General features: G+C 35.4%; 1 pseudogene; it reads right to left on the minus strand.

The window, feature by feature from the left end:
• Positions 1–23,925: 23,925 nt before the first annotated feature.
• LOC143546700 (UDP-glycosyltransferase 92A1 pseudogene) lies at positions 23,926–25,519 on the minus strand (annotated as a pseudogene).
• Positions 25,520–26,108: the final 589 nt, after the last annotated feature.

Below are 26,108 nucleotides of genomic sequence, written 5' to 3' on the forward strand. Positions count from 1 at the left end.
GCTAACATACTGCGTACCATATCCATAAGGTTTCGATTTCTCCATTCAACGACACCATTTTGTTGAGGAGTACATGGCATGGTATATTGGTTCACGATCCCATGGCCCTTACAAAACTCAAAAAATGGACCAGGGGCCTGACCCACAACAATATGTCTTCCATAATATTCACCTCCTCTATCTGATCTGACAACTTTTATTTGACGATCTAACTGTTTTTCAACTTAAGTTTTATAATCTTTAAAAGTTGTTACAGATTCAGATTTTTCTTTAATAAGATACAGGTACATATATCGGGAATAATCATCAATGAAAGTGATAAATGAAGTATGTCCAGCTATACCAGCAATGGGGTAAGGACCACTAATATCAGTATGAATGAGTTCTAATAAATTAGAGCTTCTAGTGGCGCCTTTCTTATTTGCTGATGTCATTTTGCCTTTAAGGCATTTAACACATGTCAAAATCTGTGAAATCGAGATGTGGTAAGACTTCATTCTTCACGAGGCGGGCTAACCGATCTCGTGAGATGTGACCTAAACGTTGATGCCACAACATAGAAGAAGTCTCTAAGTCTCATTTCTCTTTAATAAAAATGTATTAATAAAACCAAAAATAGTTAGGGTTTATCAGATATTAGTCCATGTCTTCCGGTTTTAGATCCTGAGTTAATGGAAGACATGAAGAACTGATTAATCAACATCGCTACGATACCATATGTTGATAAGCTCTTCATGTATATAATAGAAAACATGAATATTATGATAAACCTACAACTAAAACATACCTGTCACAGCAGAGAGAGAGGCCACGGCTGATGAGAACGATCCAGACGACATGACAGTCAACTTGGTCGGGTTCCCCTTTAGGATGTATATTAGTGATGGGGATTAGGGTTCTTGAGAAACCGAATAATATAGAGGGAGAGAGGGTCACGAATTTATGTGAGGGTTAGGTTATGTTCAATGATGTTAATTAGTCTCTCCATATATTTATATACACCCAAGGGGAAACCCTTGATTAGCAAGAAAGGGTAATTTGGTCCATCAACAATTACTTAGCTAATATTATTGCCTTCAAATAATTTTTTTTTATAAAAATTAGAAATGGCAATGGCGGTGGCGGCGATGGCGATGGTGGTGGCAGTGCAATGATGGTGGCGGCAGTCATGTGAGGGCGGCGGCGGCGGTGACAACGATGTTGGTGGTTCAACCATGCACCATTTTGTTTTCATTCTCTTATAACGATCAATTCAATTGCAGTTGTCATTTATGTATACAAAACGCTACCTAAGATTTTTGGGTATTTATGTTAGTGATGACAGGCCTTGGCTCATATTAACCAATTTAAGGCTTTTATTGTGAGTGCACTGATAAGCTACACGTACATGTGTGTTACAAGGTCATTGATCAGGTTGCATCTAAACACGTTGTTGTGTTTACTTCTTTTAATATATATAGCATGATATAATGGTGACGCATACATCAATTGCTATTTGGGAGTGTTCGAAAACATTAGGAGGCCATGATGATGCACTAGACCGTGCTACACTTGACTTTCTAGTGCGACGACTATGATGGTAGTGTTAGTGACCAAAGACTTAACTTTTCAAGTTGATTGTATACCATAATCAATCATACAGATATAATTGTTAGTGAACAAATAGTCACACGTACATATAAATTTACATAGAAAATTCAAGAGACGCAAAATTTATTCAATTTGCCAATGAAACAAAGGTTCATTATTGTATGTAGTTTAATCCTTTTGAGGATTAGGGGTCTAGAGGTGCACCTGTGCTTCAACCAGTATTTATGAGGCCTGAAATAAAATTAGAAGAGCTTGTAATGTGAATTAGATGAATTATAATTGGATCTTTATATATTATACTACATTTGAGTGGGGGCGTTTTCAGCTAGGCATAGACAAATGAATTTTGATGCGGTGCTATCCAAAAACCGTGTCTAAAATTGCCTTTCTCATTAAGCTCGTAAATCAGGTGCTAACAAGCTGCTTCTAAAAATTTATAACTGTGCAATTTGGAAGTTTGTTCTAGTTCTCGGTTTGTGGTTAGCTTTGACCGTTCAAATCCAACATGTTTTTGCTGTGATGATTGTGGTTGGTCTACATATTGCAACTTTAGGATTAAGGTTGTCACAAAGTATGATTCATTTATGATTCATTTCAGATGCGAGCTTGTTTTGGTGAGTAAGCTTGCTGTCAACATCTTATTATTTGGCTAAGGCTTGTAAAGTTTTAATCTTTTGATTCCAAATGAGTCCAAAGTTTCTTATCAACATCTTATTACTTGCTTTTACTTATCCAGTTATCTAGTTACTGTTCGTTATTTACTTATCCTGGAAATATGAGTGGTATGCTTAATGCCTTTACGTGAATATCATATATGTTTTTCTTTTATATAATATATTAGGCATTTAGTGAATAACCTATGTTTATTAGTAAACCTATCATATTTCCAGTTTAATTTGAAATCGTTGATGGGTTTTTGTTTTTCTTGATTCAGAAATCGTTTTCGAGTGGTGGACTCTGTATAAATTAGTTTTTTAAATTAAATTCTACCCGGCGATTAAGAAAGCGTGCATGTACATCTTCTGACTTTGTTATGTCAAAGATGTTGCTTTAAAGTTAAATAATTTCATATTTATTACTCAATTACAATACCATTTAAGTACTACCCGTTTCTTTAAAGCAAGAGTAGTTTATAGGTAAACGTATAACTTTCATTGTGTTATCTTTTTTGTGAATAGTAACTACAGCTATGTCTAATTAAACGAGAATGAGGCCAACGTGGTTCGCTTGCAAAACGAAACTATGAGATGAATAAACGGTCTTAGAATTTGATGAAAATTAGCCACCAATTGGTCTAAACACAAGTCTATTTTATTCAATTCTTGGAATGTCACTAAGAACACTGCTTCCTTATTGGATTGAAAACAAAAAAAAAATATGGACAAAAAAGATGGAGAGACTTACGGTTACAAATTATGGTACTGTGTTTTATGTTTTGTAAAATATTAGAAATGTAAAATATGTTGATTATTATATATGTTTAACTACTATTTTGTATATACTCACACATTTTTGACCATTTTTAATTAAAAAAAAACTTATAGGTCCATTAAAAATTGAAAAAAAGTCCATTACTTTTATTAAATTAATAAAAGTTAAATGAATAAAAACAAAAAAAAAATAAAAACAAATAGACGGGATAACAACAAAGTCGACTTCGAACACCAACACTCACGGTAGCATATGTAGAAATAAGTTTTTCGAAATTAGAATTATTAAAATTTTATTTACGATCCACAATTCCTAAAAAAACCTAAGCGGGTTGGCAATAATAGCTTTAGAGAACGTAATATTAGCTGTCATAAACTGCGAATAGAATAGTTGATTCACCAATTTGCTATCAAGAATGTTATAAAAGCTTCACAAATCCTTGGTTAGCTATAAGCTTATTCAGTATGTTATTAACTCATTCTAATATTATGATTTTTGCTAATTGTTATGTGTATTGTCATAACTATAACTGACGTATAAAAAATGTGTTTACATTATTTAATACGTTAAGATTTAAGAGGCAATTTTTAATCTCGGCGAAGGCAGGTAAATTCTTGGGGCCGGCCCTAGAAATTACACTCGTACAATTGAAAAAATCCTTGTCTTAAGAATCTTAATACAACGAAATTAAACAATCATTTAACACCTTGATCTTAATCCACTAAGTGAGAGATATCTATGTGTGTCTACTGTCTAATATGATAGAAAATGAAAAAAAAAACGAAGAATGTATGTGTGCGCGCGTATAAACTTACGGCCAAAAGAGAAAGAAGTGCAAGCCAAGAGTTAACAGACTTAATTTGTCATAATTTAGATCATAAAGTCTCATAATTGGTTTTATAAATGCCATACTTAATGCATTCTCTTTACTTATTCTTTAAATCAACTTATACTAATTTTAATTTAATAAAAGTGTGATATGTAACATCTTTTATAATACATTTTCTTTAGGTAAATTACATGTAGGTCTTAAAGACGGGATCAAACAACGTGTTCTTGGATCAATCTCGCACCAAGTTAGCGGAAATCACTCTTGTGTAACTGAGATCTCGGATTTGTTTGGTGTTCTGGATTTTACCGAAAAGGGAAAGAAAGAAAGAGAGTAGAAAGAGTTGGTGGAAAATAAAGATAAAGTTTGCAAAACGGTTTTATGCATGCCCGTGCTTCCCTATTTATAGGAGAAGCATGACATGCATATCCATATTTATTTACGGCCCAGTGGGCTTAACAATACATGACATTGAGCCCAAACATACAAACTAAAGAAGAGAATAAACTAAATACATCGTGAGTACAACGATATAATACAAAAGACATCATAACTAAATAAGGCCCAACACAACATAGCATAGCTATGTAACACACATAACATGTAGCATGTAACATCGAATAACACGAAGCATATGTAGCAAACAAAGTTCACATCTAAATATATAACACCTATATATTTAAATGCATTTTTTCCTATTATTATTTGTAACTTATTATTCTTGTTAGACCACCAACATTCGCGAACCGACTCATGTGTATGCTAGCGCAACACGTAACATGTATGTGCATTTTCTAACGGAATTAACGAAAATAACAAAGTTTAGTTAACGAAGTTAACCTAAAAATGTCGGGTGTCACACATTTTAACTTACGTTTCAAGCTGCAACTTCCCGTTCTCAAATATCCAAAATTCTGAACATGATCATCACCTGGCTCAAGAAGTTAGTTCATTAATCTTTTAACTCTAATTATTAGTTTCTATAATCCATGGAATAATGAAATCCTCATAGGTGTTAATCTTTATAGGTACAAAATAAATATAACCATTTGTATCTTATAACCATAAGAAAGGCAACTACGATAATCAAAATTATGCTTTGTTTGACGTAATTTCCAACTTAATAAGCCCGTAACGTGTAGGTGACCGAGTTGGACCTATTGAGCATGTGGGATTCATTAATGATGTAATGGGATTATGGGGTTGCAATTAGGGTGTATTATATTTGATAATGTCTTGATTAGCAAGTTAGGTTAGTCTATATAAATCGTGTTATGGTTAGACATTATAGATGGTGGTGTGAGATGCAACTGAGTTACAGTTCATCTAAAGACACACACGAGATGTAACCGAGTTAGGGTTCATCTAGATACAACCAAGTTATAGTTCATCAAGAGTCAAACCGAGTTAAGGTTTGAGATATTGTAATCAGAGACACACACGAGATGTAATCGAGTTAGGGTTTATCTAGATGCAACTAAGTTATGGTTCATTAAGAGTCAAACCGAGTTTGAGTTTGAGATATTACAATCGGTTTTTTTAGTAACATTTTCTGATTAATAAACAAGAGTTATTTGTTTAAATCGTGTTTGATTATCGATCCGGGACTTGATGCTTGTCAATATAATAAGCGAACTAAAATGAACTTAAATGTACTTATGTTTATGATTTAAACCTTTGGTTTTTTTGAACTCTTTATGTAACTGTAGTAATATGAACCGGATATTAATAACGAGTATTTCAAAACAAAGGAATATAAATAATTGAAACATTCATACCCTTCTTTAAACATAAACAGAATCCAAACATAGTATTGATAAATAAAAAGATAAGTCAAAATCAACAAACAAAGATCATGAAACTTGAGAGGGTAAACTCATTGTCATACCAAGCAAATTAAAACATTTCTGGCTCGTAGATCATCAAACTTTTCTTGCATAATTGCATTCGAAACAATTGGTAAGCTTCAAAATCTTACACAAATACAAAAAGAACATAAGCATACATGTTCTCGAGAGGAGATTATGTGGTAATCATTAGGTCCATTCTGAGAAGGATCACGGCATATAAAGATATCATCTCCGTTATCTTTAAGAACATCATGAAGCAAATCGAATATCTCAGGAGCCACCGCCCACCAGATTCCTGAACATGAACAAATTTGCTCCCTTGAATGTCGCCTCCCTCATTTCTCCTCCTACTGCAAAACAACAAAATAATACTAATGAATTGGCGCGATTAATTGATTAAATAGAATACTGTTCCTAACATCCAGATTCTATCACAGTAGATTAATTCATAATAACATCAATAGTTAACGTGTAACTTTTACAAATTTTAATCTGTTAGTTGTATCATATGCATCAACTATACAATTAATTTTATTATATTAACCTCTAGGTTTAAATAAGGAACATGAGAAAAAGGATATAACTTTCATTTCAAGTGTTAGCTAAAAATATATACTGTTTTTTTAACAATACTAATCTTAATGATACAAAATAGAAGGTGTCTATCGAATACATTTAAAATATATACATAAAAAGTAACTAACTAACCTGAGTTGACTTAGAAATTAAGAGCATAGCCAATCACTTCTTGAGATAGTCTCATATATATCTCCAGGGGTTCCGGTTTCTTGAGAGAAACCAGCTCGAACCCTTTCATGAACCAATATGTTCTAAAAATTAAATATTTACAATCTTTACTGCAACAAACAGTACAATAAAAGAGAAAAAACCTATTTGAATTTACCTTCACTACAATATCAGAATTTCTTCCGCAAGAGAATCTTCCTTTTCCTACATCAACATAATAACATAACGATCTATATTCTCATCACGTTGTGTTGCCTCTTCAATAAACAACTAAATTAATAAAACTTATGCTAATTTTTTATGAATTAAATATGTGAAACTTAGGTTGCATGATCTAAATCATTTACCAATCACACTTCTAGCCGTGGGCTGTAGCATTAGAGTTGCAAATCCAAGATCACCGATCTTCACTTGCCCGCGATTTCCGTTCATAATGTAACATCCCTAAAATTTCGATCCAAATTTGACAACTTAGGAAAGTTGAGGGATCGAAAATAATATATAAACAAGTCATGAGAAAATATTAAATAAGGAAATATAAGAAAAATAAGGAAATAAAAATATTTCCTAAGTTAAAGTTTTCTTACATAAATAATAAAAGGAAACTCCATCCCACATGGAAGGATGTAAGAAAGTGAAAGCCTTACACTTGGGTATAAATAAGAGAAATGAAATCCACCCCACATGGAAAGTGGTAAAGAAATTGAAGCTCTTTATAAGGAAGAGATTTTCCATAGTAATATTCTTTTATGAATATCATGTACCAAGTGGTCCTAACGGAGGGTGCTTAGCACCAGATGCGCACGCGCTCGGGCTCGGCGAGGACGATGGCGATGGCGACGGCGAAGGGCGTTGGGCGCTTTGATGGCGCACTTCGCACGCTCGCATCGCCGCGAGCCGTTTAAGAGCCGCCTTAGTATTTTTGGACAATGAGATTTAGACCCAGAAATGACAAGCTATTAAAAACAGGGGACTAAAAGTGAAAAATGATTTCCAGGGACCCATCGCGCTACGCGATGAGTCCAAGAACACGGCCATCGCGTACCGCGATGACCCGTGATGACTCAAGGACACGTGTCACACCCAGGTGACACGTGGCAGCAGGGCAGGACACGTGGCAGGCCACGTGGCGTTCATGCAGAAATGCAGGCCACGTGGCGTACCGCGATGGGACCCAAAATCAAGTATAAAAGGGGAGGCTACGGCCATTTCTCCCACACACCTCACATTCACTCTCTCTAGAATTACTCTCTCTACATTGGTTTTCGTGCCACCAACCCGACAATCATCACCTCGTAATCCGTGCAAATACCCGACGTGTTCCTCGAAGTACGTGCCACCCAAAGATAACTTGACATTCCGTCTCGAAGTACGTGCACGACCAGGCAACACCTTAACATCACCTCGATTTGCGTGCCAGGAAGGGTTAATCAAGAACGCCTCGATAAACATGCATAGAGTAGCAGTGTTGCCCGTATAAACTTAGGTATCTAACTCTGAATACCGTGCGAGGTAAGGGGTTCTGCCTAAGTTATTATTTTAATATTATAAATGGCTTAGACCATAGTCCCGAACCTTGATTACGATTAAGAATAATATAACTATTCTTAAGCAAAGGTTATAGTTAAAATAATATTTTTTTAATATTAAGAAATATAATATTCCACTACAAAAAAATGCCGTATAGTGACATACAAAAAGTGTCACTAAACACGAAAAAAATGCCACTAAAGACTTCTATAAGAATGTGCGGCACACGAAAAAAGTGTCACTAGAAGCGGTGACGCTAAAGCCTTTTTGTGGCACTTTTTCGATGTGCCGCACAAAGTATTTGGGCTTTTAGTGGCACTTTTTTGCCACGATATAAGAAAAGGCTTTTGTGGCATATTTTTTTGTGCCTTTAAAAAGTAATTTTGGTTAAATATCCATACTAGTTTTAGTGGCAAATACAAACTTGTGACACAAACTTTGTGTCACTAAAGCTATTTCTATATTGATATATGTTTTATTTTAGCGCCATATACCTTTTCATAAAAACAACATAATTTACAATATCAAATATACAATAAAAGTTATAACAAATTGTAAAACTATAAGTCATAGTATTATAACTTCAACAATAAATTCAATCTGAAACATATTCCACATGTTAGAAAAAAAACAATGTAATAAGTAACAATCTAATTCCATGTGTTTACACGATGAATCCAAACGTTCATTTGGGTGACAATTTCACTTTCATAAAACCTAGTTTCAAAGCTTCTCATGAAATCTATCCTGCAATCATCAACCATATAAACAAACTTTAGTACTAATTGAATAGAAATCTAAAAGTACTTTTTTTTATAAAAACTCGTTTTTGATTCAACAGAAAAACATGTATAAGAAAATGACCCGAACACCTAAAAACTAGACAAAAAAACCAACATATTAATTTAACTGCAATGTCAACAAAAATTCAAAGATGAATTGTCCAAATGTCTTTTTTGCCATGCAAAATGGAAAGTTTTGGTTGATCAATTTTATACCAATATTTCAACATAAGCACATCCATATAATATCGCAAAATAGTTATAAAAAAAGTAACAAATTACCGTTATCATTATGAATTCTTGAACATGTTATTTCGTTAACTGATAAATAGTTGTTATGGACCAAAGAAACAATACCTAGGACCTAAAAAATATAAATGAAACAAATTTAGTGGATAAATACATAACCATAAAAACAAATAATGATTGCTGCATGTAATTACCTGTATACTCATATTGCTCAGAGCCGAAGACAATGACAACTTAGCAAAGGAGCCTCGAACTAGACAATCTGAAACGCGTAATGAAGACATTCATGCATCATGATGAATTGTATGAACGAATAAGTTTATAGTGGCTGAAAATGTACCTTAGAAAGGATATGCAATTTATCAAAGGCTTAACTAGTTCCAGCTTCTTGTTGTGTGTTTCTATATGTTTCCACAAATTGACATTTGTAAGATTTAATAGTATGTTTAGCGATAACTGTAAATATAAAAATTATATATATTTTTAAGTTGATTGTAAGTAGACAATGTATCTATACTATATATAAAGCATGAGTAAAGGACCTCTTAAATTTTAAAAGGTACAATCACTATTGCTTAAGGATAATCACTAATGCAACCAATTTTGAAAATCTAAGGGTAGTATAGTCTTTGATTACTATGATCATGTACGGTTAAAGCTTTAATAATTTAGTTTTAAACATACTTACAATTATGGTCCTTAAAATTAAGGGTAAGTTTTGTTAACTTATTAGATAGTTACATATTAACCCCCTTATTCTAAACCAACAACCCCACGAAGTTCTAACGGCCATAATTTTTTTACATGCTAATATATTTTTAAAAAAAATTACACCATAAAACGAGCATTTTATTTTATTTAATTTGAGTATGATTTTGTTATACTTTTCAAAACTTAAAAAATAACATGTTACGTGACATGCAATTAGGGCCGCAACGGGTCTGGTGGGCTTGGGTCATGTTTCAGATCGAGTTACCCGTTCACCGACAAATGGTTACACGTCCGACGCCGCATTACATGCATACTATAGTCAGGCTACGTGCGTACTATAGTGAGGTAACCGCTTATGCGTTCGATGTCGTGTTTGAGCGTGTATCTCGCTGCATCGCGCGGGCACCAAGCTATTTATAAAAAAAAAGGAGAGATGCATGAACTTGAAAAAATGGCTAAACCGCCTAAGCACTTTCTTTTTGAAAATCAAATTTGAAAGATGGTAGTTTCGTCTCTGATTATGGATGCAGTGCACTGTGAAGGAGATAACACAGATGGGGTTGGGATCCAATTATGGATGCAAGGTTCTCAACAATGGAAACTACAGGAACTGGGAGTATTAACTTTTGGTAGAGGGTCATAACTTTTAAAAGGGAAATTAAAAAAGTAAAATTATGCAAGGAGGGAAATTCTAATTTATTATAGGAGGGAAATTTTAGATTAAATAAATTAAAAGGTTTAGTTGGTGAAGTGGTAAGAGTGAAATTTGGTGTTTAGTGTTTCATTTAATCCAAGTTCGGTTCCTGTGAAATTAGGCGAACTGGTGACATTCACTAGTTGGATTATTGAACTGAACGAGTTTTATCTTACCGCACTGTCATGTCTTTGGACGAGTGTTCACGTGCTTTGACATTAGATGAGAGTTATCCCCGAATTGAACGGTCGATGTATCCCGAAATATGATGAATTTAGCATGTAACCTATTTGAATGATTCGTCGGTCGTTCAAATAATAATAAAAAAATGAGTCTCGGATGCTACAATGGTGGGTACCAACTAAACCCTGCCAATGACCATGTACCGATTAGGTTATCAGCCTGTGTACTGAATATAATATAATATAATATAATATAATATAATATAATATAATATAATATAATATAATATAATATAATATAATATAATATTATGCACGTACTTTTACAACGGGTCAATGATGGTTGAGGCCGTGACGTTGGCAGCCTTAGCCCCCGAAAGCACCCCTTCCAATCGTGGGCCACCAATGTCGCAGCTCGTCGTCCGCGGTCTTATGAATGCTCTCCATGCAAATCGGTTGACGTATCTCCTCCCGGGTGTACAAGCTGATCGTCACGACGAACTAATCCAACAAAAGGTACCGATAGACCCCAAACATGCAGAAGTGAACCTTCGCAACACGATGATCGGCCCCTAACCCATCGGCACCTTCGCTTTTCCCGTCACGTGTGGCCTGAAAGAAAATTAAAAAGTATTTGAGTATTTGTAAATAATCAGTATTAGGTAAATCTAGTGTGGCAAATTAGATGAAAAGTAAATACCTGAAACATAACGTAGAGTAAACCTCTAGTGTAGGCTCCCGTGGCGTGTGGTGGTCCGTGGTAAACATCCTAGACCAATGTGTACCATCCTCTATAAGAGCCGTAATCCGAGCCCTCTCACCACAACTGTCAATAAATGCCCAACATATGATGTTGTTAGGCTGTGGCCTTATACGCCCGGAACTGCTGGACCGATCGAATGAACTAGAAGCGAGCTGAAACTTTCCATAGCTATACATATATAAATTATAGATCAAATATAAATTTCGGTGCTATATTATTAAATTAATTAAAGATAGTTACAATTGATCTTTTGGTCTAATGGTATGAAGGTGATATTTAAAGATTTGGATTTTTGAGGTTTTAAGCTTGAAATCTGAATCAAGTGAGTTTATCTACATGAGTGAATTTCTCCTTGATAGTGTTCTTGTTTGAACCACACATGTGACATCAAAATCAATAGGGCGGTTCGCGTTTATCGTCGACTCTGATGGCCATCTAGAATGGGAGGCAGTGAAATGGTAAGCATACTTTCTAGTATAACCATATTTTATGCATAACCAAAACGGATACATATTTATACTATATTTTTTTATTATATATATATATATATATAATACTTTTATTTTATACATGAGTGTTCTTTCATATAAGTTTTCCATGTACAATTTATAATATTAATATACATGACAATTTTAGGTATCAAAAACTCAAATCGATTTCATTTTAACGTATACCAATACAAATAATTTATCTATTTAATTATTATTGCCTTTTAGTCTCCCTCTCAATTTAATCAGTTTCCCTCCAAATAATTAATTTTCCCCTTCTTTATAGAATTCCCTACCTGTAAATCCCATTATATACTCCGAAATCAAAATTGGCCAAATCTAAACTCAAATTAAAAATCACAAATCAAGTTCCAACTTCTAGAACAAAAATCGGGTATAGCTAAAATCCCTGCTCAAACGTTTCAACGATATTTACTGGTTTGAATCGGAGTCGTAACAACTAAGATTTTATTTCAGCCCCATATTTCAAAAGTGAGGTTTGATTTCGACTTCTGATATATATATATATTTTTTTTGTTTTCTACCACTAGATCATTGGATATTGTTGTTTGTAGTCGCTAGTTCCTCTGATTATGTTGTTCACGTTGCACACATGGTTCTCATTTATTATACTAGAATAATTTAATTTTGGTAAACCGATTAGTTTTTTTGTTGTTATCTAACAATTAGTTGAGTTTTGTCAAACTGTTATGAATTTTACTAAATGTAATTGAGTGATTTAAGAACCAAATAAATGATTTGACCTAGTCAGTTGAAAAAGAACCATCAGACAATTGAGATTACTAGCCAACGATTTTGTTTGTTTTTTGTTCATCTGTGTTCGTTTAAGTTTGTGAAATGTTTGTTCAGATTTTAAACGAACTAGCGTGAACGAAGACGAACATGCCAACTTTCTTAATGAGCGAACATTAACACACAAATTTGTTCGATTATATGTTTGTTTTCGTGTTTGGTAAAAGTTAAGTGAACTATCACGAACATGCCCCCATTCATGTTCATTCGGTTCGTTTAACCGCCTAAACTTCTACACATAGTCCGTATGACTGCTTCCTAAATTAAGTTTTCCTTTTATGCCCTCAAGCAATAAATAAGAACAAGTGTACAATAAATTCGCAGGGTAAAGACAATAAGAATAATTAAAACAAGGTGCTGAAATAAAAAGATATTTGATTGCTGAACTTGTTGTAAGTTTTAACAGGTTTACTTTGTTTTATTATCTGCAATTTATTTTTGGGTTAACTTTTTTTAGATTGATTCAATTGGTATACGTATTATTTTTGTGCATATAATTCAGGTTTCTTTTAGTTAGAAGATTTTGTTTCAATATAAGTCAATGTCATTACTCCCACCAACATAAATTGGATTTGTCATTGTGCAGGTTGCCGATAACTTGGGATAATCTTTGTGGTATTTGTATAAGATTTAACTAGATTAGAAAAAAATCAAGAATGTGGATAGTTGGTTAGCTTGAATATTGATGTTGGTAAAGTTGATACATGATGCAAAGATGATAATCAGAAGACAGATCAGCTAGTGTTAGATGCTCAAGTCAATAGATGTCAAAACAAAAGCACTGGATTTGGCTGAGTCTTTGACTGTTATACGTAATTGATGGAAGATCATACAATAGTAGGGGTTGCAAGTTGATTTTAAAATTATGTAAAGTGTTTCCAATTTCCCAAGTAACCATTTTTTTAGATTGACAAGGTATGATCCAAACTAAAATAACCCCTTTTTAATTGGCAATGTTTTTAACACAAACTTGTCCGAATCAAATGAGAATCAAACTAGTTAGTTGGATTAGCTTTGCTACTCACATTTTAAATTGAATAAGTGTAACCATTGTATAAAAATTTAAATTAACTTATCTTGATCTTGACCCGAACCTGTTGTGACTGAGCATGTCGTATTCCCGCCACCTCTATGGTTTAATCACCGAGGCTTCTTGATTTACATGAAATTATGGTTATAAAAAATGATTTTTTCTGTTAAATACCTAAACTTAAGTGACATAAATACTAAATGACACTAAAAATGCGTGTCATACAAATATGGTATACAAAAAATGCCATTAAAACCTAAATTGTGGTGGCACAACTACTAAATTCCATTAAATGTGTGTGAAAAGCAACTGTGACATACACAAAGTGTCATTAAAAACTAAATTTTAGTGGCACAAATGCTGAATGTTACTAAAATCGTGTGCCAAGAAAATGCGGCATACACAAAGTGCCACTAAAACCTAATATATTGGCATAAAAGTTAAATGCCACTAAAAACGTATGCCACTAAATGGCATTTTATTTGTAGTGTCAAAGAATATAGTTAAATAATGTTTCTTCTTGAAAAGAAACTCAGTATAGACGTTTCTTCCTGAAGAAGAAACGTAGCATATAATTGGTAAATGAATAAAAAGACTAAAGGTCCAATTGTTTTATATAAACAAATAGTTTTATCAAGGTTGAAGTTATACCAAAATAGACTAAAGGTCTAAAGCTAGATCGACGATCTAGTTATTTATACAAAGGTTATTCTCGTATTATAGGTTCGAGGTAACAAAACAAGAAGAAGAAAAAAGAAAACAGGAATTAGTATCCGAAACTGATTATAAACAGAAAAGGTGAATACGACCCAAACCTTTTATATTGAGTCAGAATGTTTGCATAGGATTTACGAATCCTTAAAACTTTGTGTACAATAATAATAACGGACACTCTGATTAAGAGTATACATGTGTTTGGATCCAAACATACATGGTGACTCGGCATTTTCCCGAGGCCATGCAAATCATAAACAAGTCCCCGGAAGCTTTATGAGAAATGATTTGTGTATATAATTAATTGTACAAGGTACTTAGGGTAATTTGAACTCAATTTAGTTGGGTGCCTAATGAGTAGTCGCAAATGTATTATTGTTGGTTTCACAAAGGTATTGAAAATATATTTTAGAGTCAGCGTTATTCACCAGCTTTGTGCTGACGTATTTTCCCACCCATGTTACAGGGAAACATGAAGGTTAGAACAGACAAGCAAGAAGGAATAGAAGATTGGAGTTATAGTCATTAGATGCTATCTGATGGATCAGATATTTTATTTGAAAATATTATAAAAGAAATATGTTTGATAAAGAAATGTATTTGAAATATCAAACGGGTATTTAAACCTGAGATTTTAATAAGTTTTCAATATAAATATTTTAAAGACTTCCGCTATAAACCGCAACTCTGATGTATTTACAAAACAGGTACCAACTTGTGGTCACACGCCTAGGCCCTAGGTCAGGGTGTGACACACAAATACGTTGTTACATTTTAAATCTCTAAGAATAATAGGTGGTTCGTGGCTGTGCAAATAAACAAAGTGTCCATGTTCGTGTAAAGTTAAATGAACGAACACGAACGCACCATGGTTAAAACAAAATCTACAAACTCACTCGCAGAACAATTAATTAATGGTACTTAAGTTCCCCTGCTACCACCTTTGCCAATATTGTCTTACCTATCCCAGGATGACCAACCTGTAAAATACCCAAATCCATTTCACATATTAATTTATGTATTCATGATTTATTGCACTTTTTAATAGAAATTTGTAAATAAACTCATTCAACTCACCAAAAAGCACGCCTCGAGGAGGGCGAGAACTGTCAAGATTTATGAGAAATTCCTGATTAAGTTGATTGACATGCAACAAAATGGATAATTAGAAAGACACATGAGTTGTAATGTCTAAAACTAAGAAGTGATGAACTTATAACAATTACTTCAAGTTCCTCTTTAGCTTCATCAACACCAATAACATCAGAGAATGTGATGACTTCACCTTGTTGTTTAGAAATTTTTGACCCGTTTCCTTAAACATTAAAAATACATATTACGGATGAACGGCTGAAAAAAAAAAACCAAATCACATGAAAATAATCAAAACCATTCATAAATATGTTGTTACATTTATAAATCTATTTGAATAATAGGTGGTTTAGAAACTTTATGCCCTTTTCATTATTTTTCTTCTTAAATTAATGACAATCTTTTAAATATAATATGAATGGATTAGATTTCTTCACACACGTCTCAGTTTTGTAGTCCTTTGTACTTGAACTGTATTCTTGATCAAAGACCATAAACATAAAACCAATATACGGAAATTAATCGATTAGACAAACCTTTTATAAAGAAAAGAAATGGTTACCAAATCCAAAGAAAAGAAAATCCTATATAGAGAACATTTTGAACTGGCAATATTATAAGAAATGGTCTATTACAAGATAGGGTCCTCCATCCTATAGTTTTAGGTTATAATCGCCTAATATACGTTTCTGTCACGCTTATTTTATATGAATCATTCTCAATCGATGACCCGACTATTTATATCTGTTGGATTGTGACTTGCATCATGGTTTAAATGGATTACTCTTTCTATTAATAAGTTCAGGGGTTAGTTTTGTTAACTTGGCAAACATGTTATATAGTGAAGGAAGGTTATTTGAAACTTGCAATTCTTCTGAGACTTGAAGGGGAGATAATGTAACTTTTCTGGTTTTAGTTTGTTATTCTATATAGTCGTTAGAAGTTAGGGTCAGAAGGATCAGTTTTTCATTTTCTTTTCATCTTGTATTCATTCTTCAATTCTTTACGGAATATTATTAATTTCTTGATCTCTAATAAGAACCCTAATATTTTTATTGAGTTCATGACCTATATTGTTTCAATTTGCTCCATTGTTGAGGTTAATTTCATTCTCTTTATACAATTTATTCTGCATAATTGCATAACAAGTGGTATCAAAGCCTTGTTGCTTTTGATTTTCGCGAACTCTGTTGATACGATTTATGATTTCAATTACAGCAATGGTGCCTACGAAATTTGATTTGGAAAATTTAATGGCAAGAATGATTTCAGCCTATGGCGAGTCAAAATGAGGGCATTATTGGTCCATCAAGGCATCTCCGATGTATTGTTGGGAGAGCCGAATATTCTAGAAACTCTCAACAACAAAGAGAGGAAATATATTCTTGAAAAATCTCATTCAACCATTACTCTTAGTTTGGGGATCAAGTTTTGAGAGAAGTATCTAAAGAGCTGACTGTGGCTGGAGTTTGGGCAAGGTTAGAAACCCGGTATATATGACCAAGTCACTAGAAAATTGTCTTTACCTCAAGAAAAGGTTGTATACCTTTCAAATGTCATATGGTAAGTCACTAGATGATCATACAAATGACTTTAATAAGTTGATTCTGGATTTAGAAAACATTGAGGTATCAATAGATGAAGAAGAACAAGCTATTATGTTTCTTACATCTTTGCCATCATCGTATGAACATTTTGTTGATACTTTAATGTATAGTATAGATACTCTAACTATGGAAGAGGTATTGGCTGCCTTGAATTCCAAAGAACTCAAGAAGAGGGGTGGTTTTAGAGAAGATGAGGCTGATGGTTTGTTTGTAGAGGCATGAGTGAACAAAGGTCATTCAAGAAAAAGGGTATTCAAAGGTCCAAGTCAAAGGTCAAGAAAAGGTGTTTTGTTTGTAATTCTGGAAAGCATTTTAAAAGGGGCTGTCCAGAGTGGAAACAAAAGAATGAAGGAAAAAAGGCTGGTTCTGGTAATACAAAGAATCATAAGATGAGAGTTCTGATGTCTATGAAAGTTCAAATGTTATGGTGGTGGCTAACAGTGATTCCAAGAATTGGATACTAGATTCTTGTTGTTCTTATCATATGAGTCCCTGTAAAGAGTTTTTTAAGGAGTTATGTAACATCCTACTTTCGGTTATATTAATAAAATAAAGTTCGTTTATTTTATAGCGAGTCGTTATCGGTTTAGTTGAATAGAATACGAGATGGACTTGTGTTGGGTAAATGGATATGGGTTATGGACTTGGGTTATGGAGGAATGAAGGAAAGACCATGGGCTTAAGCCCATGATAAAAAATATATATACCCTTAATCCTCCATTTAATTCATTTACACATATCCCTTACACCATCCAAAACACACACTTAAGATTCTCTCTCTAGTTTCTCTCTCACTCTAGCCGAAATATAGAAGAAGAAACGGATCCCGACCCAAGGTATGATAGTATTTTGTTGTAGGAGCTTAAATCCGTTAGATATAATCATGAAACGACGAGCCGACACCGTTAAACCGTTTAAGTCACGAGATCCGGGTGGAATTGGGTATAAACCAAACCTATGATGAGCTTAGGGGTCACCCTAGCTCAGATCTGGATCGAACGGGACGAAATACGGTGAAAAACGAGTTAAAACTCGTTTTTCCGACGTGTTCGCGGTTTTCCGGCGGCTTTCAGGCAAAGGCGGCGCTGGAATAGTGGTACGAGGTTAAGGGGAATGTCAGGGAATGTTCTGACACTCCTGACCTAACCCTAGTTCGCTATGGGGACTTAACAAACTGAGGGTGATTCGCTATGGGGACTTAACGAACTGAGGGTGATTCACTATGGGGACTTAACGAACTGAGGGTGATTCGTTAGTCGATTCGCATAAGGGGGCACAGCGAACTAGCCCTAGTTCGCCTATGATTCGTCTCTGATTCGTTAAGGGAAAAGGGTAACGAATTACCCTTGATTCGTTATGACTAGTTCGTTAAAGGAGATAACGAATTAGAAGGTCCAATTCACTACTTGGACTGGTTCGCTACATGGGCTGATTCGCTAAGAGTCCAGTTCATTAAAAGTCCAATTCGTGTAAGTAACCAGTTCGTTAAAGGTTCCAATCGTTACAAGAACCAGTTCGTCATGGCAAGTCAGTTCGTTAAGGATAAGTAACGAACTAGAAGTTTAACAGAATGACAGAATGGTCCCTGGACTTAGAAAAGAATGATTTAATTACAAATAAGCCCTTTAACTTTTAAGTAGCATATTATTCAATGATTCAAAATGCTAATGGAAAATGTGTTAAGACAGTTAATGAAAATACAATTTTTCCAAGCTGACCTGGCAGCTTAACCCCAGCCAGGGGCTCTGCCCCTTGGACCCCGCTAGGGGCTGCCGCCCCTAGAACCCCGCTGCCAGGGGCGCTGCCCCCGGACCCCTGTTCGTTGAGGGTAATAATTAAACTAGAAAGACGATATGTGTAGTGATAGTTATTGATACGTATAATTATTATACAGTTAGTCGCGCACAGCTAAAGAAGGGGATAACCGTAAACGGTGAACGCAACCGCCTTGAGGTGAGTTTCTAGCCCCACTTCCTTGTTATGTTTTCGGGGCTGTGTGCATACTCGATGTGATAGTGAATACACTTATCTTAAGTGATAAGTGTATGCCTTGTATGATTTACGTATGATGATTGCTTGACGGTGCGTGAACGATCTTCGGATATTGCATGAACCGTCAGGTGGTAGTTAAGACATGATTGATAAGTATGATGAGAGATATGATGTATGTATGAATATATGATGTATGCATAATGTATGTATGTTATGATGATGGTACGTAAACGCTCTTTGGAGATTACACGTATTGTCAAGGAAAGCATGTATGAACAGGTATGGTGCAGTTACACGAAACAAAGGGACCAGACCCTTATAATATCTGTGATGTTAGGGACCACACCCTTATAATATCTGTGATGTTAGGGACCAGACCCTTATAATATCTGTGATGTTAGGGACCAGACCCTTATAATATCTGTGAGGTTATAGGGCAAAAGGCTCTTTAAAACGTATGATTATGTATGTATAGAAAGTATGAAAGTAAGAATGAAAGTATATGCACTTATGTGTGTATGAAAGAAAGATAAGAGGTTAAGTATGAAATGTAAGAAGGTATTGTATGATTATGTGATTAACTAGAACTCACTCAGCGTAGCTGACTTTTAGTATGCACGCAGATGAGTAGAATGAGGCAGGTAGCTTGAGGAGGACACATGGCAGAGTTGGACGAAGCTGGCATCTGAAGATTTTGTATGATGTTTTATTTTAAAAGACTATGTTTTGTTTTTAAATGACTATGAATGCTCGATAAAACCAGAACTATGGTTATGGAATGTAATGGTTTGAATGTTTTTAATGTTCCGCGAATGTTTTAATTAACTCTGATATTTAGAACTGCGTTTGATGAGTAAATCCAACACGAAAGTAGGGCTACCGGTAACGGGGCCTTACAAGTTAACAATGAAGAACTTGGAATGGTACAATTAGGAGACAACAGACCTTGCAAGATACAAGGTGTGGGTTCTGTTTCTTTGAAGTTAACTAATGGAAAGGAGTTTATTCTAAATCAGGTAAGGTATATTCCTGATCCGAAAAGGAACTTGATTAGTTTGGGTACATTAGAAAGTTCAGATTGTATTGTTAATTTGAGAAATGGGGAGACTAAGGTGATAGACGGGTCCTTAGTGATGTTGTCAAGATCTAGGAAAGACAATAACATTTACATTTTAGATGGAAATGTTGTGAATGGTTATGTGTCTGTTGTTGAGGGTAAAAAGGGAAAATTAGAAGAGTTATGGCATTATAGGTTAGGCCACATAAGTAGTCAGGTCTTGTTGAGTTGAAGAAACAAGAGGCTATAGCAGATTTAGGCAATTGTGACTAATCCGCATGAGGGAAGGTCTACTCTGCGTCCTGCGGATGTTCTTGTGTTTGGCTGGGCAGGGGGTAAACATGCGTGTGTTGACCTCACTGGGGTGTCCCCGTTGGTGGGGCTGAGAGACAGTGGCTTCGTACCGGGACAGACGGTTTTGAGAGCGGAGTCTAGGAAGGTTGCTAAGCATGAGACATCGTGTTTGGAGAATCAGCACGTGTTCATTCCATTTGCCTTCGACACTTTTGGATCCCTAGCTCCCGAGGCGGTTCGCTTCTTGGAGCGGGTGCAGAAGGTGGTCCACAGTGACTCGCAGAGCCCGAGGAACCAAGGATTTATATTTAGTAGAATAGGCTTTGCGATTCAAAAGGGGATAGCGGCGCAGCTTGTTGCTCGCTTACCCATTATCCAGATGTAGTTCGGTTTGTGTTATATATAAAAGGATCAAAATTGTGACTTAGATCAGTGTGAACATTGTGTTCTAGGAAAAGCTAGGAGGGTTAGCTTTAAGAATGGAATGCATGTCACAAAGTGTATCTTGGATTATGTCGATGCAAATCTTTGGGGACTTGCTAAAGTGAAGTCTTTAGGTGGAGGCAGTTATTTCTTAAGCATAGTAGATGAATATTCAAGAAGGGTTTGGATTCACATACTCAAAAGTAAAGATGAGGCTTTGGAGAAGCTTAAAGATTGGAAAGTATTTGTGGAAAACCAAATAGATTGGAAGATTAAGAAGCTATGAACTGACAATGGGTTAGAGTTCTATAGTAGTTGGTTTAGTAGGTTCTGCACAGAACAAGGTATTGCAAGGCATTTGAGTGTGCCTGGAACACCAGAACAGAATGGGTTAGTGGAAATAATGAATAGAACCTTGCTTGAGAAGGTTAGATGCATGTTATCAAAATCAAGTCTGCCAAGGGCATTTTGGGAAGAAGCAGTATCTACTGCTACACATCTGGTAAATAGATCTCCATCTATTGCTATTGAGATGAAAACTCATATGAAGAAATGGTCTAGAAAATTGAGTGATTATATAACTTGAGGATATTTGATTCATCGGCTTATGCTCATGTAAGTCAAGGAAAACTGGCCGGAACCAAGAGCTTTCAAGTGTCTTTTTCTAGGCTACCCTAAAGGAATCAAAGCTTACAGATTAAGGAGACTTGATGATGTTAGACCTAAGATAATTGTAAGTAGGGATGTTGTATTCAATGAAGATGTCATGTACAGAGATGTCTTGGATGGTAAAAGTACTGTTTCTAGTCATGGTCATATTGAGGTAGAGGTGGAACCAAGGGGTGAAGCAGGAGTTGAACAAGGGAGTCAGATAATGGTGCATCTACTAGCTATAATTTGGCTAGGGACAGATCAAGGAGAAATATCTCTAAACCATTAAGGTTTAGAGATGAAGAACATTTCTCATCTTTTGTTTTTAATGTTGCTGAAGAAAAAAGTATGATAGAACCTTTATCCTATCATGAAGAGTATTATCTGCAAATAAAGATAAATGAAAGAAAGTTATGGATGAGGAAATGGATTCATTATCGAAGAATGGTACTTGGGAATTGGTGGATCAAGCCAAAGGGTCAGAAATTGGTAGGGTGTAAATGGATATTCAAGATTAAAGAAGGCATTGAAGGGGATGAGGTACCTAGGTTCAAAGCTAGGTTAGTGGCAAAAAGGTTTCACTTAAAAGCCTGGAATTGATTATAATGGAATATTCACCCATGTGGTAAACCACACATCCATAAGGGTAACATTGTCTAGTTGCCACCGTGATTTTAAGTTGGAACAATTAGATGTCAAAATTGCATGTTTACATGGTAATCTTGATGAAAGTATTTACATGAAGCAACCAGCTGTCTATGAAGTACCAGGTAAAGAAGAAAAGGTATGTCTTTTGAAAAAAAATCCTTATATGGCTTGAAGCAATCTCCTAAACAGTGGTATAGGAGGTTTGATGATCACATGATATGTCAAGGATTCAACATGAGTAAATATGGAAACTGTGTATTATAAGGAATGCAGCAGGGATAATTTAGTCTATTTACTCTTATATGTTGATGATATGTTAGTGTGTAGTCAAGATAAGCAAGGCACACAAGATGTCAAAGACATGTTAATGCAGGAGTACTTTGACATGAAAGATTTGGGCAATGCTAAGAAAATTTTAGGAATGGAAATTTCTAGAAATAGAGTTAATAAAAAGTTATTTCTATCTTAGAAGTCCTATATTGAGAAAATTTTGCATAATTTTTTAATGAAGAATAGTAAGTGTGTGGTTACTCTTTTAGCTTTGCATTTTAAGGTTTCAAATAATGATTGTCCTAAGAGTGAAGAAGAAAGGACGGAAATGGAAACTATTCCATATGCAAATGATGTGGGAAGTTTAATGTACTTAATGGTGTGTACAAAAACTGATTTGGGTTATGTTGTAAGTGTATTAAGGAGGTATATGGCTAATTTTGGAAAAAGTCGTCAAATGGGTCATGAGATACTTGAATGGTACAAAAAATGTTGGTCTGGTCTATGGTGGATCAAGTTCAGTAGAAACAAAAGTTATAGGGTATATTGACTTAGATTTTGCAAAAGATCCAGACAAGGGGAGGTCTGTTACTGGATATGCATTTAAAGTTTTGGTGGATTGGTCAGTTGGAAGTCAACATTGCTACACAATGTTTCTTTGTGATCCACAGAGGCTGAATATGTAGCATTGACAGAAGCTGTCAGATAAGCCATTTGGCTTAAAGATTTTGTTTCTGATCTTGGCATTGATGTGACTGATACAGCTGTACTATGTGACAATCAACGAGCCATACATCTCTCTAAAAACCAGATGTTTCATGAGAGAACAAAGCATATCAATGTTAAACTTCATTTCATTAGAGAAGTTGTAAATTGTGGTAAAGTCAAAGTTGAGGATGTTTTGTCAAAGTATAATGCATCTGATATGCTTTCCACGGTTCTTGGTGGTTATGGATGTATGAACTGCTTGGATATGTTACAAGTTGGAGTTTTTAACTGATCCAAGAGGTGGAGATTGTTGGATTGTGACTTGCATCATGTTTAAATGGATTACTCTGTTAATAAGTTCAGGGGTTAGGTTTGTCAACTTGGCAAAGATGTTATATACTGAAGGAAGGTTATTTGCAACTTGCAAATCTTATGAGACTTGAAGGGGTGATAGTGTAACTTTTCTGGTTTTAGTTTGTTTTTCTATATAGCCGTTAGAAGTTAGGGTTAGAAGGATCAGTTTTTCAATTTCTTTTCATCTTGTATTCATTCTTCAATTCTTTTCAGAAAATTATTAGTTTCTTGATCGTTAATAAGAACCCTAATCTTCTGATTGAGTTCATGACCTTTATTGTTTCAATTTGATCCATTGTTGAGTTCAATTTCGTTCTCTTTATTCAACTGATTCCGCATAATTGCATAACAATATCCATAAACAACGGTAGTTAATTAGATATCATTTATTGCGGTGTAAAAAACCTTTATTAATCTCATCACGTACTCTTATCAATATAATCGCCTAAAATAAGTTTCATTCACAAACTTATTTTATTTGCATCACAATCATTCCATAACTAGTTATTTAAATCCTGAAACAATGGTAGTTAAGCAATCATTCATCGCAATGTAAGATGAACCTTTATTAATCTCAACACTTGCTCTAATCAATTTCGCAAATTCACCTGCTTTTTTCCTCATGTCTTCGCCTTTTCCGCCTTCAGTGTTATCCAACACCGTCCTCAGAACCCTACTCACCTCTTCTTTTGTGAGCCGACTATGCGCCCATCTCGCTAACAACACACAAACGCCTAATTCCTCCACCAGCATCTTCGCATTAAACCCTTGCTCTGATGCTAACGGCCAACCAATCAATGGAACCCTTTGGCTTAAACTCTCCATCAAAGAATTCCAACCACAATGACTAAGAAAAGCACCGGTTGACGGATGGCATAATATCTCTAGTTAAGGTGCCCAGTTATGCACCACCAATCCTTGTTTTCTAGTTCTATCCTCAAATCCAGTAGGTAGCCATTCAGGTCGGAAATCACCTTTTGGGTTGAATCAGATTGGTGGTCTGATTACCCAAACAAAAGGCTTCTTGCTCTCTTCCAACCCTTTCGCTAGTTCCATCATTTGTGTCTCACTTATTGTGTTCTCAGAACCAAATGAAATATAAAGAACCGACCGAGTAGGGTGGGAGTCTAACCATTCAATGCAATTTTTGGGTTGGATACCAGGTTGTTTTCTACATCTTTGACCGATACTGTCCGAACTCATGTCCGAACCCAAGTTCTTTTTTAACATTTAGAAGGGATAAGGGGGCCAACACACCAAACAGGAAGCTTTATATAATTTCTCATGACCTCCAACCCCAATGTGTCTAGCTCTTCAACTGTGTTGCATAACCAACCATTAGATTGGTGACAAAATGAGACTTGCAATTGGATAAATCTTGAGTACACGTCTTTCCCATCAGTAGCTAGAACATACTCATTAAGTTCCGCAACACTAAACCGGCAAGATTCCGGGAATCCTGGAACTGTAAACTCATCGTGGTTTCCACCTTCCGCTATATTCCGATGAGGCAGATTTAACAACACAGAATTATACGCCCTTAAACTGTATGCGCTGCAGACGATAAATGTGTAACTAGAAATGCCAAAAGATTTCGCTAAACCATTAGCCCACCCCATGAGCAAATCTGAAACCACGCATACCAGCGGACTTCCTTCACTGGAAATGACGTCTGATATGAACTGACGAAAAGGGGCCTTGAGGGCGGCGGAGGCAAGTAAAAGTTTCCCGCAGTCGGACCGGGATAGGCCGTGTGTGTTCTCGGAGTTGGGAGGGAGGCCGTGGTGGGAGCTGTTGAAGGGCAGAGGCTTAAGATGGATATTAAAGAGTGGAGAAGGACGGTTGGCGATGCCGGAACGGATGTATTCGATGTTGAGATGGCTGTTGGCGATGATTATGGTGAAATTAGGATTATGATCAAGGATCTTGTAGGCTAATTCTAGGAAGGGTCTGAGATGACCTCGTGCCATATATGGTACCATAATTATGTGTGTACTACGTAGAGCTTGAGCTTCCATTTCGGATTTAGGTGTTTGTTTGTGTTGTATAATTCAGTTCAACTCTATTTATATAGTAAGAGATCTCTTAAACATACAACAGATAGCTTTAGTCGTCAAACCATTTATATGTTAATCACACTTATTTCAATGGTTTATAAATGCTGGACCATTTATTTGTATAATACATTTTCATGGTTTTATAAATACTGGACTTGCTTTTAGTCGTTTGAAGAAACACTAATTGACCCCGGGCAGATTACGGATAATCTGGGGGTTAAATAGATGTTTCCCACGAGGGGTTATGTCCGGCAAAGATGGTTCTTCTGATGACCTACAAAACAGACACCGTGAGCTCGTCACTTAGAAGGGGGGGTACCTCCTTGTGACCACCCTCCGGCGTGAGAATCAGACTAGATTGCTCTTGAATATAAGTGTATATTAAGAGATTGCTAGAAAAGATAAGATGTGATAAGGTAATGTAATGTGTCCATACCATTCCAAGGTGTTGGAGTATTTATAGCCGAAGGTAGGTTTCCAAGCAGGTACAGCCGGCTGAATAGTATTCCTGTTCTGCCAACTGTGGGCTACGCACGTGCCATGCTGGTGGTT

The sequence above is a fragment of the Bidens hawaiensis genome, unplaced genomic scaffold (genome assembly GCF_021521415.1).
Source record: "Bidens hawaiensis isolate Kalapana, Puna unplaced genomic scaffold, B.hawaiensis_p1.1 tig00014424_1, whole genome shotgun sequence".
NCBI classification, from domain to species: Eukaryota; Viridiplantae; Streptophyta; class Magnoliopsida; order Asterales; family Asteraceae; genus Bidens; species Bidens hawaiensis.